The sequence below is a fragment of the Coturnix japonica genome, chromosome 3 (genome assembly GCF_001577835.2).
Source record: "Coturnix japonica isolate 7356 chromosome 3, Coturnix japonica 2.1, whole genome shotgun sequence".
NCBI classification, from domain to species: Eukaryota; Metazoa; Chordata; class Aves; order Galliformes; family Phasianidae; genus Coturnix; species Coturnix japonica.
The window spans coordinates 92,679,490-92,695,895 of NC_029518.1; the positions used below are offsets into that span (position 1 = coordinate 92,679,490).

Genomic DNA, 16,406 nt, shown 5'->3' on the forward strand with positions numbered 1-16,406 from the left:
AGGAAGGAAGGAAGGAAGGAAGGAAGAAAAGAAGGAAGGAGGAAGGAAGGAAGGAGGAAGGAAGGAAGGAAGGAAGGAAGGAAGGAAGGAAGGAAGGAAGGAAGGAAGGAAGAAGAAGGAAGGAAGGAAGGAAGGAAGGAAGGAAGGAAGAAGGAAGGAAGGAAGGAAGAAGGAAGGAGGGAAGGAAGGGAAAGGAAGGAAGGAAGGAAGGAAGGAAGGAAGGAAGGAAGGAAGGAAGGAAGGAAGGAAGGAAGGAAGGAAGGAAGGAAGGAAGGAAGGAAGGAAGGAAGGAAGGAAGGAAGGAAGGAAGGAAGGGAGGGAGGGAGAAGGAGGGGAGGGAGGGAGGGAGGGAGGGAGGGAGGGGGAGGGAGGAGGGAGGGAGGGAGGGAGGGAGGGAGGGAGGAAGGGAGGAAGGAAGGAAGGAAGGAAGGAAGGAAGGAAGGAAGGAAGGAAGGAAGGAAGAAGGAAGGAAGGAAAGGAAGGAAGGAAGGAAGGAAGGGAATGGAAGGAAGGAAGGAAGGAAGGAAGGAAGGAAGGAGGAAGGAAGGGAAGGAAGGGAAGGAAGAAGGAAGGAAGGAAGGGAAGGAAGGAAGGAAGGAAGGGAAGGAAGGAAGGAAGGAAGAGGAAGGAAGGAAGGAAGAAGGAAGGAAGGAAGGAAGGAAGGAAGGAAAGGGAAAGGAAGGAAGGAAGGAAGGAAGGAAGGAAGGAAGGAAGGAAAGGAAGGAAGGAAGGAAGGAAGGAGGAGGGAGGGAGGGAGGGAGGAGGGAGGAGGGAGGGAGGGAGGAAGGAAGGGAGGGAAGGGAGGAGGGAGGGAGGGAGGGAGGGAGGAAGGAAGGGAAGGGAGGGAGGGAGGGAGGAGAGGGAGAGGGAGGGAGGGAGGGAGGGAGGGAAGGGAGGGAGGGAGGAGGGAGGGAGGAGGGAGGGAGGGAGGGAGGGAGGAAGGAAGGAAGGAAGGAAGGAAGGAAGGAGGAAGGGAAGGAAGGAAGGAAGGAAGGAAGGAAGGAAGGAAGGAAGGAAGGAAGGAAGGAAGGAAGGAAGGAAGGAAGGAAGGAAGGAAAGTGAAGGAACAGAGGAAGGAAGGAACAAAGGAAAAGGAAGGAAAAGGAAGGAAGGAAGGAAGGAAGGAAGGAAGGAAGGAAGGAAGGAAGGAGGAAGGAAGGAAGGAAGGAAGGAAGGAAGGAAGGAAGGAAGGAAGGGAAGGAAGGAAGGAAGGAAGGAAGGAAGGAAGAAGGAAGGAAGGAAGGAGGAAGGAAGGAAGGAATGGAAGGAAGGAGGAAGGAGAAGAGAAGGAGGAAGGAAGGAAGGAAGGAGGAAAGGAAGGAAGGAAGGAAGGAAAGGAAGGAAGGAAGGAAGGAAGGAAGGAAGGAAGGAGGAAGGAAGGAAGGGAGGAAGGAAGGGAGAGGAAGGGAGGAAGGAAGGAAGGAAGGAAGGGAAGGAAGGAAAGGAAGGAAGGAAGGAAGGAAGGAAGGAAGGAAGGAAGGGAAGGAAGGAAGGAAGAGGAAGGAAGGAAGGAAGGTAAGGGAAGGAAGGAAGGAAGGAAGGAGGAAGGAAAGGAAGGAAGGAAGAAGGAAGGGAAGGAAGGAGAGGAAGGAAGGAAGGGAGGAGGGAGAGAGGAGGGAGGGAGGGAGGAGGAAGGAAGGAAGGGAGGAGGGAGGGGAGGGGAGGGAAGGGAGGAGGGAGGGAGGGAGGAGGGAGCGAGGCAGGGAGGGAGGGAGGAGAGGAAGAGGAGAAGGAGGAAGGGAAGGAAGAAGGAGGAAGGAAGGAAGGAAGGAAGGAAGGAAGGAAGACAGAAGGAAGGACAGGAAGGAAAGGAAGGAAGGAAGGAGGAAGGAAGGAAGAAGAAGGACAGGAAGGAAGGAAAGGAAGTAAGGAAGGAAAGGAAGGAAGGAAGGAAGGAAGGAAGGAAGGAAGGAATGGAAAGGAAGGAAGGGAAGGAAGGAAGGAAGGGAAGGAAGCGAAGGACCGGAAGGATAAGGAAGGAAGGAAGGAAGGAAAGGAAGGAAGGAAGGAAGGAAGGAAAGGAAGGAAGGAAAGGAAGGAAGGAAGGAAGGAAGGGAAGGAAAGGAAGGAAGGAAGGAAGGAAGGAAGGAAGGAAGGAAGGAAGGAAGAAGGAAGGAAGGAAGGAAGGAAGGAAGAAGGAAGGAAGGAAGGAAGGAAGGAAGGAACGAGGAAAGGAAGGAAGGCGAAGGAAGGAAGGGAGGAAGGAAGGGGAAGGAAGGAAGGAAGGAGGAAGGAAGAAGGAAGGAAGGGAAGGAAGGAAGGAAGGAAGGACAGGAAGGCAGGATGCTGTAAGGAAAGGAAGGAAGGAAGCGAAGGAAGGAAGGAAGGAAAGGAAGGAAGGAAGAAGGAAGGAAGGAAGGAAGGAAGCGAAGGAAGGAAGGAAGGAAGGGACAGGAAAGGAAGGAAGGGAAAGGAAGGGAGGAGGAGGGAGGGAGGGTAGGTGAGGGAGGGAGGGAGCGCGAGGAGGGAGGGAGGAGGGAGGAGGGAGGGAAGGGAGTAATCGGGAGGAAGGAAGGAAGGAAGGAAGGAAGGAAGAAGGAAGGAAGGGAGAAGGAAGGAAGGAAGGAAGGAAGGAAAGAAGGAAGGACAGGAAGGAAGGAAGGAAGGAGGAAGGGTAAGGAAAGGAAGGGAAGGAAGAAGGAAGGAAAGGAAGGAAGGAAGGAAGGAAGGAAGGGAAGGAAGGAAGTGAAGGAAGGAAGGAAGGTAAGAAGGAAGGAAGAAGGAAGGAAGAAGGAAGGAAGGAAGGAAGGAAGGAAGGAAGGAAGGAAGGAAGGGAAGGAAGGAAGGAAGGAAGGAAGGAAGGAAGGAAGGAAGGAAGGAAGAAGAGAAGGATAGGAAGAAGGAAGGAAGGAAGGAAGGAAGGAAGGGAAGGAAGGAAAGGAAGGAAGGAGGAAAGGAAGGAAGGAACAGAAGGAAGGAAGGAAGGAAGGGAAGGAAGGAAGGAAGGAAGGGGAAGGAAGGAAGGACAGGAAGGAAGAAGGGAAAGGATGGCAAGCTGAGGAAGGAAGGGAGGGAGGAAGGAAGGGAGGGAGGAAGGAAGGGAGGAAGGAAGGGAGGAAGGGAGGAAGGAAGGGAGGAAGGAAGGGAGGAAGGGAGGAAGGGAGGAAGGGAGGAAGGGAGGAAGGGAGGGAGGAAGGGAAGAAGGGAGGAGGGAGGCCTCCTATGTTTTCGATGGTGGGCACTTTGCATAGGCCTGCAGAAGAGTCCCTGAGAGAGCTGTTGGCTTGAAAAGTCCTTCTGCCCTCTGGAGAAAATCAGATCAATACTAAACCTTGGATCCTGCCCTACTTCTCGTTTTCCCACCCTGCTTCATGCCTCGCTGCTCTCTGGGATCCATTCCTAATGGGAGCTTTCCATGGACAAATGCCAGCTCTCAGTATGACCCGTGTGACGATTTGAGGTTACAGCCTAGAGGTTGGAGAGGGTGGCCAGTGAGGGTCAGGGTCACATCATCACTGGGGATGGGATCCATGCAACCCAGCCCAGTGGCTGGTAACACTGTCAGTAGCAGGGGGCTCAGAACGAGGTGATCTTCCTAGTCCCTTCCAAACTAAGCCATTTTATAATTCTATGATAATTTGTTCCTCCCTGGGCCACGTGCAGAATATGAGAGGCTGTTTCCGCCCTTCGCTTTCTTTCCTTTAGCACTCAACAATCACTCATGAACTACCTCTGTTCAGTGGCTCGTTCCAATGATATCTGCACAGTTATTTCATTCCAGATATCCACAGATCCATTAATACTGCACCATATCTGGGATGCTGGCCTCAGACTCACATACATGAAATGATTCATGATCAGAAACACTAGAAGCAAAAAGACAACTGAGGCATTCGTGTTTTCTTTTCAGTAACCTGTCCGGGACTACAGCACTGCTAAATTAGCAGCGGGATCATCCTCAGCCTTCAGTGAACACACATTGCCAGTTACAGGTCAAACATTAATTCAAGAAATCAAATGCAAGTGTGAGCAGTTCAAACAAAGAAGCTTCCCGGTTCAAAGCCCAGCACAGACCTTGCTTTGTCAGCCCTACATTTTTTTACAGTTGGCTTTGCTCTGCTCCTTATAGCTGTACGTTACCGTAATAAAGTGGTGGTTAAATGTTCTGAATAATTGTTGGGCATTTCCAGGCTGTGAAATGCTGTTTCATTACAGTGCAATTCAATTTGTTAAAGATGGGAAAAGAATAATAATTAAAAAAAAAAAACCAAAAAAATAACAACTGAAAACTACTGGAGAATATGGATCACCATACTCTACTGCTGGGTCCCCCAGTGAAAACCTACTGCTAACACTCTTCTGACAGGGCTGCTCTTAAATTTGGACTGGTTCAACTGGAGACCGATGGACTGGAAAGTACATTTGAAGTAAATACACCCCTATGCTTTCCAGTAGCCCGTATCTCTCAGTTACGCAAACTACCAGCAGCAGAGCATGGATGTGCAATTTTGGAACGGAGGGGAAAAAAAGGCAATTACATTAAAACAATAAAAAACAAACAGTGAGAGGGAGCTTAACCAGCAAGTAGGCTTGTGGCCTTAATGTTCCCCAGATCTACAGATAGAACCTCTGAACACCAGGCTCTGCACGAGAAGCAAGGAGAATTTTCTATAATTATCCTCATTAGTACCTGTCTCTTCAAAACTCTTCCTTTTGTTTTTAGCAGAAAAATATGAGGCTTGAGCTGACTGGTGTATTCTCTATCACGGAATCTTCCCTAACAGCCTGCCTCATCTGCTATTGTTTGCTGTTTATTGGGAGCGTTGTCTTAGCGTCTGTGGGAGGTCAAAATATGTGCAGCACTAATTTCAGGGGTCGGTAACAGGTTTTAATGGGGAAAAAAACCCACATCCAGTTAGAAAAGCAGACAGGCTGCCAAGCAAGAAGTGTGAGTTGAGTTTGTATGCCTGAAAGCCTCTCTGCTTTATCAGTCAGTCTAATAAAAGATTGCCAGCCCCCCAATTATTTACCAAACAAGTGCTCTGCATGGCTGAGAGCTTGCAGTTTATGTAGATGCTTAATAGACAACGGGATGAATATTATGACATCACTGACAGGATGAGAGGGAATGGCCCCAAGTTGCTCCAGGGGAGGTTCAGGTTGGTTATTAAGAATAACCTCACAGCAAGAGCAGTGAGACATTGACACAGGCTGCCCAGCGGGTGGGGGAGTCACTGTCCCCAGAGGTGTTGAAGAAATGTGGAAATGTGGCAGTGAGGAATGTGGTTAGCAGGCAATAATGGTGGTAGCTGGACAGTTGGGTCAGATGATCTTAGTGGTCTTTTGCAATCTCAGTGATTCTATTGCCCAGAGAGGTTGTGAATACCCTCCTGCCTGCAAGCATTCCATGCCAGGTGGAATGGGGCTGTGAGCAACCTGGTCTAGAGAGAGGTGCCCCTGCCTATAGCAGGGGGTTGGAACTACATGATCTTAAAGGTCCCTTTCAACCCAAACCATTCTATGATTCTATGCCCATAGTAGAGAAAAGAAATGAAAGAAAGGTGGATTTTCATGTCAGTAATGAAGCCCATTGCTACTGTGCTGGAATGAAGTGATTCCACAAGAAGGAGTAAGTTTGTGTCTCGTTTAATGGAAGAAGGGCAAACTGAAGCTCACTGTAAAAGTGGATGATGTGTTTTTAAAGCAACTGATTGGTTTCATGAAAAAAAAGAAGAAAGTGCAGTTCCTGCCTTGCTCTGGTCCAAACTTTGCAGCGGGTTGGTGCGTTAGAGCAACAGTAGAACTCTTTGTCTGGCTTGGTTGAGTCATGCAATTATAACAACAGTAAGTACCTAGCAACAGCCTCAATAAACACCCATTTATTTGATTAATCAGCCGTTTTGAAACAGGTTTGGTAAACATTACCCTTTCACTTCTGGATTACTTCATTAAGAAAGCTGCCCTCTGAGGCTGCTCCCTACACGATGAATAACCACCAATGTCCTGCCCACCGTGGGCAGGTGGGCTGAGCTTTCCCAGGTAGTTCCACAGTACAGAGAGCAGGTACAGGACAGGGAAGCATTTACTGTGGGGTTTCTAGCTATGAGTTCATGATAAAACTGTTGATGATTATATGCACTCTCAGTAAGTGCATAAGAATCCAGTGCCTATGAGAGCAAGGTAGGAAAAAAGAAGCAGCAGAAGCTTAGTTTCCATGAATGTAAACATTTGCACGTGATATTTAAGGATAGCTTACAGTGGCTGATATGTACTTTAAGTACTGAAAGGTGCTCAGAGAGCTCACAGACTGCAAGAAGTGTTTACTGTGAACTGGAATCTGGGAACAAATGGAAAGTTTTGTTATCATGAAAGATATCAAGATTATTTCCAAAGTAACCCTTGATGCAGCCCTGTGAAAGGGAGGCTGTGAAGTCTAGTTAAAAAGCATATATATGCATATATATAGAAAGAAATATGCATGTAAAAACATTTCTATATATATGCATATCGGGACTGGAGGTGCCCACTTAATGAGAATGATGAGGATGAAGCTGTTTCCCATTCTTTCCCAAGCTTTCTTGCATAGCAGTGAGAGAACTGAACCAAAGGGACAGGGAAACTTCATTTCACAGGAAAATGTCCCTGTTGAACTGAACCTCTGTCCTCTTGCCCTCAGGTAAATGCTCCATCTGGCTATATGGTTGAATGGCCTTTGCTCAGCCTTTCCAGCTGACACCGTTCTGTTCTGCATAAAATAATTAAACATAGATCTCTACTTGTTTCAGTCATGATAAAAAACTACAGAGCTGCTTTTGCATCCAGGTGTTCGGTGTTTGTTTTGTTTTGTTTTTCATTCTGCTGTCATAAAGCCACTTAAATATGCATTATTTATCATCAGTATAGTGAGATTATCTCCAGCATTAAATTACTGTACAGCAGCAGAGTTCACTCCTTTCCCTCTTGATTCTCAACATACAAAGAAATAAACTCCTTTTATGACTACGTTCGCAGCCCAGGGATTGTGCCTGTCATTGAAGCAATACAGTCTGCTTTCAGATAAGATCTAGATCTAGCCTTGCTCAGCAGCGAGGAAAAGCAGACGTAGTCCTCTCTCCTGCAAAACATCATCGCCCGCCTGCTGCAGGGTGAGGCACTCAGGTGCCTCCTGATCTTCCCGCTTATCTCAGCCTGTCATCACACCTCCTTGTGTTTCCCATGCGTCACCTTTATGCAGCGTCAACAGAGAGCCATGCAGCGTGCTTCCGTGAAGGCACACTGAGAATAACGTAAAGGAAAAACCACACATTAAAACCCAAGCAGGGAGATGTTTTGAAGTCTCCATCCTTAAGGATTTTCCAAAAGCTGATGTGAAAGTGGGTAACTGGGGCAAGTTTTGTGGGGCATGCTGATCTTTTATTAGGCCAACTGATAAGGATGGAAGAACGCCTTGGACAACCTCACCTAACTTTGAAGCTGGTTCCGCTCTGAGCAGAGGTTGTGCTTGATGGTTCCAGAGCTCCCTTCCAAATTATATGTGTTTTTTTTAATAATTTGATTAAAATTGGATTGCAAAACTGACACCCAAAATGCCACAGATGACAACATGCATTGCTGTGTTCTACCACAAAGACCAGTGATTTATAGGTTGGTTAGATGTGGCAGGGGCCTCTGCCTATTGGGCGTTAGGGATCCCAGTGAGCCCCACCTGGGGCTCCGTTTTTGGCACTGAACAGCACCATCTTATGACACATCCTAGCAGGCATGGTGAGGATAGACTGATGGTTGGATCTTATGATTTTAGATGTCTTTTCCAACCTTAATGATTCTGTGATTTTATGAGTGGGTACAGAAGTGATGGGTTTGATGGTAGGACTAGATGATACTGGAGGTCGTTTCCAACCCTAATAATTCCATGGTTCTAAAAGGAAAAGAAAAAAAGCCTTTTGGAACTTGTTCTGTGGTTATCACAGCTGTTTTCACAGCATACCATGACCTGAATAAACACACACAGTACCACAGCACACGCAGGAAAACAAACACTCACAGGTACATTCTGGTTGGGACAAAGAACAAAAACCAAAATGAGGCTGTGCAGTGCAGGAATCTACTTGCTGCTACTGTTCCCCCCTGCAGAGGATGTTTGCAAAGGGACAGGCATAAAAACCTATGAAAGTAAAAAGAGGGGGATGGGTGTGTGATTGCTTTTCCTAAAAGAAGTCAGTTATAAAATATAAAATTTAAAAGATGAGGAAAGTCAATAGTAAATCAAAAGAAGCAAGAATTCTTTTAGCAAACATTGAAACACTCCTGTTTTAGTTGTTGACTACAGGAGTCATTAACGACTGTTGTTCAATGCATGGAGTGGCCTATGCATGTCAGGGCAGATGCCAAGTTCAGCGCGGCTTTGAGAAGTAATACCTGGGAGCTGCACTTCCATCACGTGATTTTTCAGTGGAAAAAAAGAAGTCTAAAAACACATCACACTGAAATAAAAGCTCTTTCTTAGGAGATTATGATAGAATCCAGATAAAGTCAAACCTGAAATGAAATTCTCCCAGTTAGCTTCAAAGCACCAAAATCGGAGGGTGGAAAGTTCCTAAATCACAGGAACTAGCCGGAACTTGTTAGGTTCATGACTGATAGCCACAAAGTTCAGCTGATCTTCCATAGAACAAATAAAGCAAATTTCCCTTCAGGGGGTTCTATTTACCTGACCTTTCAGATTGCATTATTGCCCATTGTAATGTATTTAACTTCCATTCATGAGTCACTCTCAGACTTTACTGCTTTTCAGCTAAACAAACAACAAGTATACCAAATTTCTGTCCACAAATAAAGAAGGGACTTTGAACAGAACACTTTTATCAATGAAACGTATTACACATGACTATATTGATGCCAGTCATGTTTCCACTGAAGCTAAAATTTGATGATCGTTTTCCAAGGCTCAAACATCACCTGAACCTAACAGATTGTATCAATTGTAGCATCTTTACTAATTGGCTATGATACAACTTCCTTCATAAAATGTGTATACTAATAGATTAAAACATTTTAAAAGTAAGAAGAGTGTATAGAGTATATGTGAAAGTAATATCTATTTCAGATAGCTCTGATGGGTCCTTTGCATGCAGCTCCAGTCTTCTGCAGGTACAGGTAAATTAGATATTGGTCACTTCTCCTGGACTGCTAGGAGCCTGATTGTACACTGCTGCTGTTTGACCTCTCGTGTCAGGACTTGGCTGCAACTCAGCAATAGATGTTATTTCTTAATAGTATTTCTAATGGTATTTCAGTCTTTTGACACAGCTAGAAGCCATACAGCAGCAAGGTGGAGGCCTCCTGTTGTGAAAATGAGATGGGAGCCTGGGAGTCCTACAGCGTCCTCCATAATCTGTTATGTGCTATATAAAATACTGCGGTATACGCACTGACATAATGCCATGAGCTATGCACCTAGCACTCTTTACTCTCTGAGGTCATAAAAATAAATAAATAAATCTCTGTGTAAACCTGTGCTAAGAGAAAATCACTGGGCAAGTTCCTTAGTAGCTCATCCTGGTGCCGCAGACAAACAGTAGGCTGGCAATGGATGCAGTGTTCCTCACATAGCTCATTACTTCCCATTTTGACACCAGATGCCATTTCTGAATGGTGTTCGGTGCACCAGATGAAAGCAGGAGCAGGACTTGCTCTCTGCTCTGCCTTTGAGCACAGAGGTGAGGAGCCCTTGGGGAGCCGGAACACTGCTCCAGGCCATGACAGCATCTGGGCTGACTTGCCATAGCACCTCAATGCCCATAAAGCTTGGGTGTAGTCACTGTCAGACACTGCCATACCCTCAGTAAAAACTCTACAGTGACTTTAACAGGAGCAGACTAAGAGCTGGAGGTGAGTGGTTTGCAAAATCTCATGTTATTCCACTCGTGGATTGCCTCCAAAAGCCTTTTAAGGAAGCTCCCGGGCTGACTGAGGCTCAGGTACCTACCCATCTCCTTTAGCAGGTTTTGCAGCTTCCCAGGAACAAAATGTTTCCAGGGCTGGATGGTTGTTGGCAGCCAGTCCCACCAACTGGAAGCAACTGGGCAAATGGCCTGGCAGCGACCACAGTGCCTGCTTCAAGTGGCTGCTGTGAAAGGCCAAAAACGTGAAAAAGTGAGGAAAGGACTTTCTTTCCTTCTCACTACCACAGTAAAATCGCCTGGGTTTATGCCTCATCCCTCAGGCTTTTTGTCACACCTTTTCTGATGTTCTCAGCCTTCCCACCTGCTAAACGCCTATCTGCTGGCACACGACAGACTGACGGCACATCTTTTTGTAGTTGCTCACACCGGGGAAAAAAAGCCTCCAGTTGCTGAAAGATGCTTTAACTGAATTTAGTGAAAGCAATCCTGAACAACCGTGCTGGAAGGATGGGGCTTGCATTTGTTGCAGAAGACAGAAAGGCAGATGAGTAGGCCCAGAACGCAAGCCATGTCTAGTCAATGGAAATAATTCACACTTTATATTTTTTAAGTGCCTAATTTCACATTTTCAAATGACTTCAATTTTTAAATCACTTAACAGATTGCCTCCGGTTTTGGATTATCTCTTTAGTCTCTATTAATAAATAAACCAGGCCAGGGACCATGTGCTGGCCCTGAGGCACAGCGGGCAGTGCAGCTCCCATCCATATGGCTGAGCTGTGCTGCCTCTTTGTGAAAAGCACAGGGAACAGTCCCCAGCCTGTGGTGTTCACTGAGCAGAAACAACGTTCAGATGCTTGTAATATATGTTCTCAGGAGCACAGATGGAAAAAAAAGTTGAGATTTCTCATTTATTTACATGAAAAGTTAGCTCGTTAATTTTCCACTTGTGCACTTGAGGGGGTGGAGGTGCACACTCAGAGTACAAGGTCTAGGAAAACCCAACCAAGTATAAATAATCCTGAAATTTAACACCTGCACAGCCACTGATGCTTTTAGCCCACAAAACTGTTTTATGTATTTTAATCCTTCATGTGTGATTTTGTTAGCATCCTCCAATGGTCAAGGACCAGGACAGTTTCTCCCACAGGACAAGATGATCTCGATAAAACATTAGGAAGAAACAAAGCCCAGAGAGACCATTATTTTGCTGTTGATTTTCCACTAAACACCACCATGAGTCAGACAGCTTCAGCCTTGATATGAATAGGGGTGTAGGCAGGTGACATTGGTTAGCTTTTGTAGGCAGGCTCACACAACCAAAGTTCATGGGCAGGTTCCTGATGTGTCTGGCTCTCAGGAGGCACTTAGAAAAGCAGAAATGATACACTGTTCTGCCCAAAATCTTTTCCACTGGATTTATCCATCTGTAGCCTGGAAAGCAATTAACAAGTTCCATTACTCCTAAAGCAGGTAACAGGCACTTGGAGTGCTGAGCACACCTCAACACTTAGTTCTCAGCTATAACCACTCTTTGGGCTTCATAAGGGATGACAGCTTGGAGATGCACTATCTATCATAGAATGGCTTGCAATCAAACTCTATGGACATGGCTGCCAACCACTAGATCACATAATCTGCTTTTGCTTTGCATAATTCACCCCAAAAAAGCCTTACTGAACATATATAATTATACTTAATGGATTACAGTCTGGTTGCAGAAGCAGGTCTTAGAGAAATTCAATAGGCAAAAACAATAAAGAGCCAGATTACAATTCATGTAATTGACAGTATATGGCATTGACTTCCAAGTGTTTAATATAGGGCTCTGCATGTGCAGAACGAAAATAGAGTTCTCTCCCACTTGGCCAGACTAGCTTGAAGTGCAGAAAATCAGGACTTCAGCCCCCAAAAATCAGGTTTAGACATCTTATGTATTAGCTAGAATAGGAGCTATCACATCTGCCAAATGAGCTGAAAGAGAAGCTGCCCCTCATCTCCCCATGTGGGCTTGCCAAGAGTCCCAGTACGAGCATCCCCTGTGTTCCTCACCATGTGTGTGGTCAGAAAGCAGCCAGAGGCTTTGGGCTGAGCTCTGCAGGCTGCTGCAGCCTGCCACAAACAGCCATGCACCCTGCCCAGTGTGAGCAGAGACCGTGTCTCCATTGCAAACAGCACAGAAGCACAGCCCCTGTCCTGCAATGTGGCAGAGCTGTGAGACAAGCAGTACTGGTTGGAGACACTTGAATCTCATCAATCTGCTCTTTTTATCTCATCCTTACAAGATTCCTGTCTGTGTTAGAAGTATTCTGAGAGTTGACAGTGAGTTTAACTGGTCTTTTTCAACATACAAATCTCTATCCCTATTCAGTCATCTAATAGGGGCTATACTAAGACTGCAGCCTTCCATCAGTATAGGTACAAATGGAGCCTGTTTTCCTATTGCTATGAAGCCCATGGAAAATAGAGATCTTTGCAACTGCTACCCACAAATGTTTCTGAGCTGGCCATATAAATGCAAGGTTTTGTGTGGTTATGCTACCTGGCTCATCAACACAAGGTTACCATGTCAGTCAGTATATATTTCCTAGGACAGAAGTATTTCTCAATCATGTTCATTTAATCCACTTCACCGTATTTCTAATCTCTGTCAGCGTAGGAGGGCATCCTGAAGTGCTGCTGTACATAACAAGTATATGCAGTGACAATGTGACAGTGCTGTTAAACCATACTAGAATCATGGAAATGCTTGCAGTTGTCCTGCAAATCAATGCGGCTGGAATTTGTGTCAAAAAATAAACCAACCTATTTTGCACGGAGTCCAGCTTGCTCTTCCCCCAGATTCATTGTCCAGAAGAAGCAGTGAAGGTAGGCATACATGTGTCTCCATCAGCCAAGCATGTTCCCAAAGACAGAGGACGGGACAAAGGCACAGGTTTTAGTGATTAAGACATTTGGAACTGGTATTACATTTCTCCATAATTCTTGCTCCTTAAGGACTTAGGACAACCTTTTGGCCTTCCACCCCCTTGGATAAGCAGAACCATGCAAGAATAACATGAACATGAGAACCTGTGTAGCACAGACTGACTCGGTCTGAACTCTCTGGACTTCAAAAGCCTCACACTGCACAACAACCGCAGGACAGACAGACGGGAAATGGTAGTGGGCACAGTGGCTGCTGGTGTGAGGTTGCTCTCCTGCCCCCTCAGCAGTTTTTGTTTTTTTCCCAGCCTTCCTCTGATTCATCAGAAAAAATAAAAGTCACAGAATGGTTGAGATTGGAAGGAACCACTTGGGATCATCTAGGCTACATTCATAAGTGCCTCTCTCAGTCTTCTCCAGGCTGGACAAGCACAATTCTCCCAACCTCTCTTTGCATTACAGATGCTCCAGGCCCTTAATCATCTTCATAGTCCTTTGCTGGGCTCACTCGAGTCCCTTGTCTGCCTTTGTAAACAGCCATTCCCCCTCCTGCTTCTAGGCTGCCTTCAAGTACTGTAAGGCCACAATGAGGTCTCTCCAGAGCCTTCTCTTCTCCAAGTTAAACAATCCCGATTCCTTCAACCTTCCCTCATAGTAGAGGTGCTCCATCCCTCTGATCATCTTAGTGTCCCTCCTCTGAACCTGCTCCAAGAGCTCCACATCCTTCTTGTACTGGGGGCCCCAGGCTTGGATGCAGTACTGCAGATGGTACTCCTAGAAATATCAATAATCACATATAAGAAAAAGTTAACACACCCAACTGGCTCTACAGGTCTCTAGCTATAACACACCCCTTCTCAGGAAGTGACCTTCACCCAAGAAACATTCTCCTTCCAGAGGATAGCCCTTAAATGAGCCCAGGGAGGGATGGAGTTACATGGGAAGCAGAGGTGAATTGCTTGCACCTCTGCTTCCTGGGCTGGCCACCCCTTCACCAAGTGCTCATTCATCAGTTCAGGTTGTGCCATAACAGTTTCCCTACACCAAGACACCCAAGTCCTCTGCAGAGCTCCACTGCAGCAGGTCAGCTCCTAACCTGTACTGATGCATGCAATTATTCCTCCCCAGGTGCAAGTCTCTACACTTGCTCTTGTGGAACTTCATGATGTTATTTTCTGTCCAGTTCTCAGCCTGTCCAGGTCTCTCTGAATGGCAGCACAGCCCTCCAGTTTATTTGCCACTCCACCCAATTTGGTATCATGAACAAACACCAAGGGTGCACTCTGTGCCATCACCATGAGATCTAGAATGGATTGGTCCCACGTACTGCCTGATAGAGATATTTGTTTGAACCGTGTTAATGAACACCTTTACAGATCTCAGACTCCATTAAAATTGTTTAATGCCTTGAAGACTGCTATTAGTTAGACGACCTGTAAAAACTCCTGGTTAAATGAGCCCTAAAGCTCTTTCAAGATGCTCAATGATTAGGCTGTTGGATTGAACGCGTATTTAAATTAAATTGCATTTTAAGTTCTGGCCCATTTAAAATTTTCCACATTTAAAGGGCTGTTTTTTTACTGTGTGGAGAAAATGGTGGCTGTACCTTAGGACAAATTCACTGTGCTTTGAACAGGCAGATGAGGCTGTGCTGGGAGGGGAGGCTGTGCTGTCATTATTCTCTGCTGGAAACCAATTAACAAACAAGTGGTCAGGGGCTTAAAATCTGTCTTTAAATCTTTAAATCTGCATTGAGTCGCTGTGTGTTTTCCTTCTGTTAGTTTTGTTTGTGAGCATTTCCAGACCTCGGGGTGTCGGACATGACTAATTTCATTTGACCAGGTGCCATAAGCAAACTGCCTGTTCTATTCAAAACTACTTCAGATCAGATTTGTTGTACTGCATACTTCCACACATGCTAGGGAAGATAATCTCAGTGCAACCATTTAAGCAATTTGCAAGGCAAGGGACAGGACTGCAGCAATCTGTTCTGTGAATTCCTCTTTCTGAGGAATTTCTGAAGGGCCTGAAAGTCAGCTCGTAACATGCTTGAAGTTCCTCCAAGAGAAAACAGGGCCGTTCACTTCTAGACATTTAAAGCACCAGCAAAATGCAGTATCCGATGTACAAAGGGTAATCTCACTGATTTATGATACTTCTCATGAAATCACACAGCTCTTCAGTTTCCTCTTTCTTTCTGGGAGCTGGCCACCAGCTGTGGCAGTGGTGCAGTGATTGAACTTCAAGGATCAGTCTCACAACCCTCACTTGAGCATGGCTAGGCCTCACCCTCAGAATGTTAAGCCCAAGGCTTCAAATATCAGGCTGAAGGGTTAATGACTGATCCAACTATCCTTTGTTAATAAAGGGGGCAGTGGGCAGCTGGTTAATATTTCACCATCCATTGGACTTGCTGTTCAAAACAGCTGCTAAATACATGAAAGCAACCTTGTTTTAAGGGAGTAAGATGGCCCAGGGCAAAACAACAGGGAGAAGATCTTCCTCCAAACTCAACTACTTTGTGCAGTAAGTTGAGGATGAGATGTGCAGAGGTGGTATGCCTCATGGATAATAAAGAGCTGGTAACTAAATGTGTTGCTTTGTCTAATTAAAGGCACTCAGGTCACATAATATCTATCTCCTGCTAAGCATTTTTAACCAACCTACACGATAATTTTGTTTAGCCAGATTCTGTGGACTGAATGAAACCCTTTCAACCTGTGAAGTCAGCAGGACTTATTTGGTTCTTTTAATTTGGTTGGTCTATCCAACAATTATTGTTACAGTGATAAAGGGAGTTTTCTCATGTGAACAAAGAATACATTGAGATATCTCTTAAATGCAAGGCACATTGCAAGGGACACTGCAAGACAAGGGACTTCACCTAACAGCCATGACTCTTCAAATAGGATGGAGAGCAGCTTGGCAGTGACATCAACCAGCTCCCTCATGACTCTGGGAAGCACGTCATCCTGCCCCATGGACTTGGACATATCCAGTCTTATGAGCTGATTTCTAATTTGCTCCACCCTTATATTGGTTGGGGAGTTTGCTCCCTCAGTTCCCACCTAGAGATTCAGGTTCAGGGATGTGAGAATCCTGGCTGCCAGTGAAGACTGAGGCAAAGAACTCACTGAGTACCTCAGCCTTCTCCATATCTGTTGTAGCCAGTTCTCCTTTCTCATTTAGCAAAGGAGATACACTCTCTTTGGCCTGTCTCTTCTGACATATGTACCTGTACCTTCTTGTTTTTAACATCCTTCAAGTTCAGCTTCATCTGTGTCTTGTCTTTCCTAATCCCATCTCTGCAAGTCTGGACAGCATCCCTGTATTCTTCCCAGGTGACATGTCCTTGCTTCCACTGCCTGTACTTGCCCTTCTTTTCCCTCAGTTTGACCAGCAGATCCTTGCCAAGCCATGCTGGTTTCCTGCTTCTCTTGCCTGCTTTCTTATTCTGAGGGATGGAGAACTCTTGCATTCTCATAAAAACATCCTTAAAGAGTAACAAGCTTTGTTCCACTCCTTCATCTTTAAGGACTTTGTCCCAGGAGATCCCGTCTGAAATTCCTCTTAATAGAGCAATACCACTTCCACCTTGAAGGTTCTAAAGATTGGACAAAGAGCTTTGGCTCAGAA

General features: G+C 45.7%; 2 long non-coding RNA genes across 2 annotated transcripts in view; one reads left to right on the forward strand and one right to left on the reverse strand.

Annotated features, from left to right (window-relative positions):
• The window catches only part of LOC107312254, a 54,631-nt gene extending 47,689 nt beyond the window's left edge, over positions 1 to 6,942 (forward strand). The window contains exons 5-6 of the long non-coding RNA XR_001554455.1: positions 2,436 to 2,440; positions 3,192 to 6,942. This is a non-coding gene — a long non-coding RNA (uncharacterized LOC107312254). The remainder of the gene's footprint in view (positions 1 to 2,435; positions 2,441 to 3,191) is intronic.
• The window catches only part of LOC107312255, a 48,010-nt gene extending 32,301 nt beyond the window's left edge, over positions 1 to 15,709 (reverse strand). Inside the window, exon 1 of the long non-coding RNA XR_001554456.2 lies at positions 12,651 to 15,709. This is a non-coding gene — a long non-coding RNA (uncharacterized LOC107312255). The remainder of the gene's footprint in view (positions 1 to 12,650) is intronic.
• Positions 15,710 to 16,406: the final 697 nt, after the last annotated feature.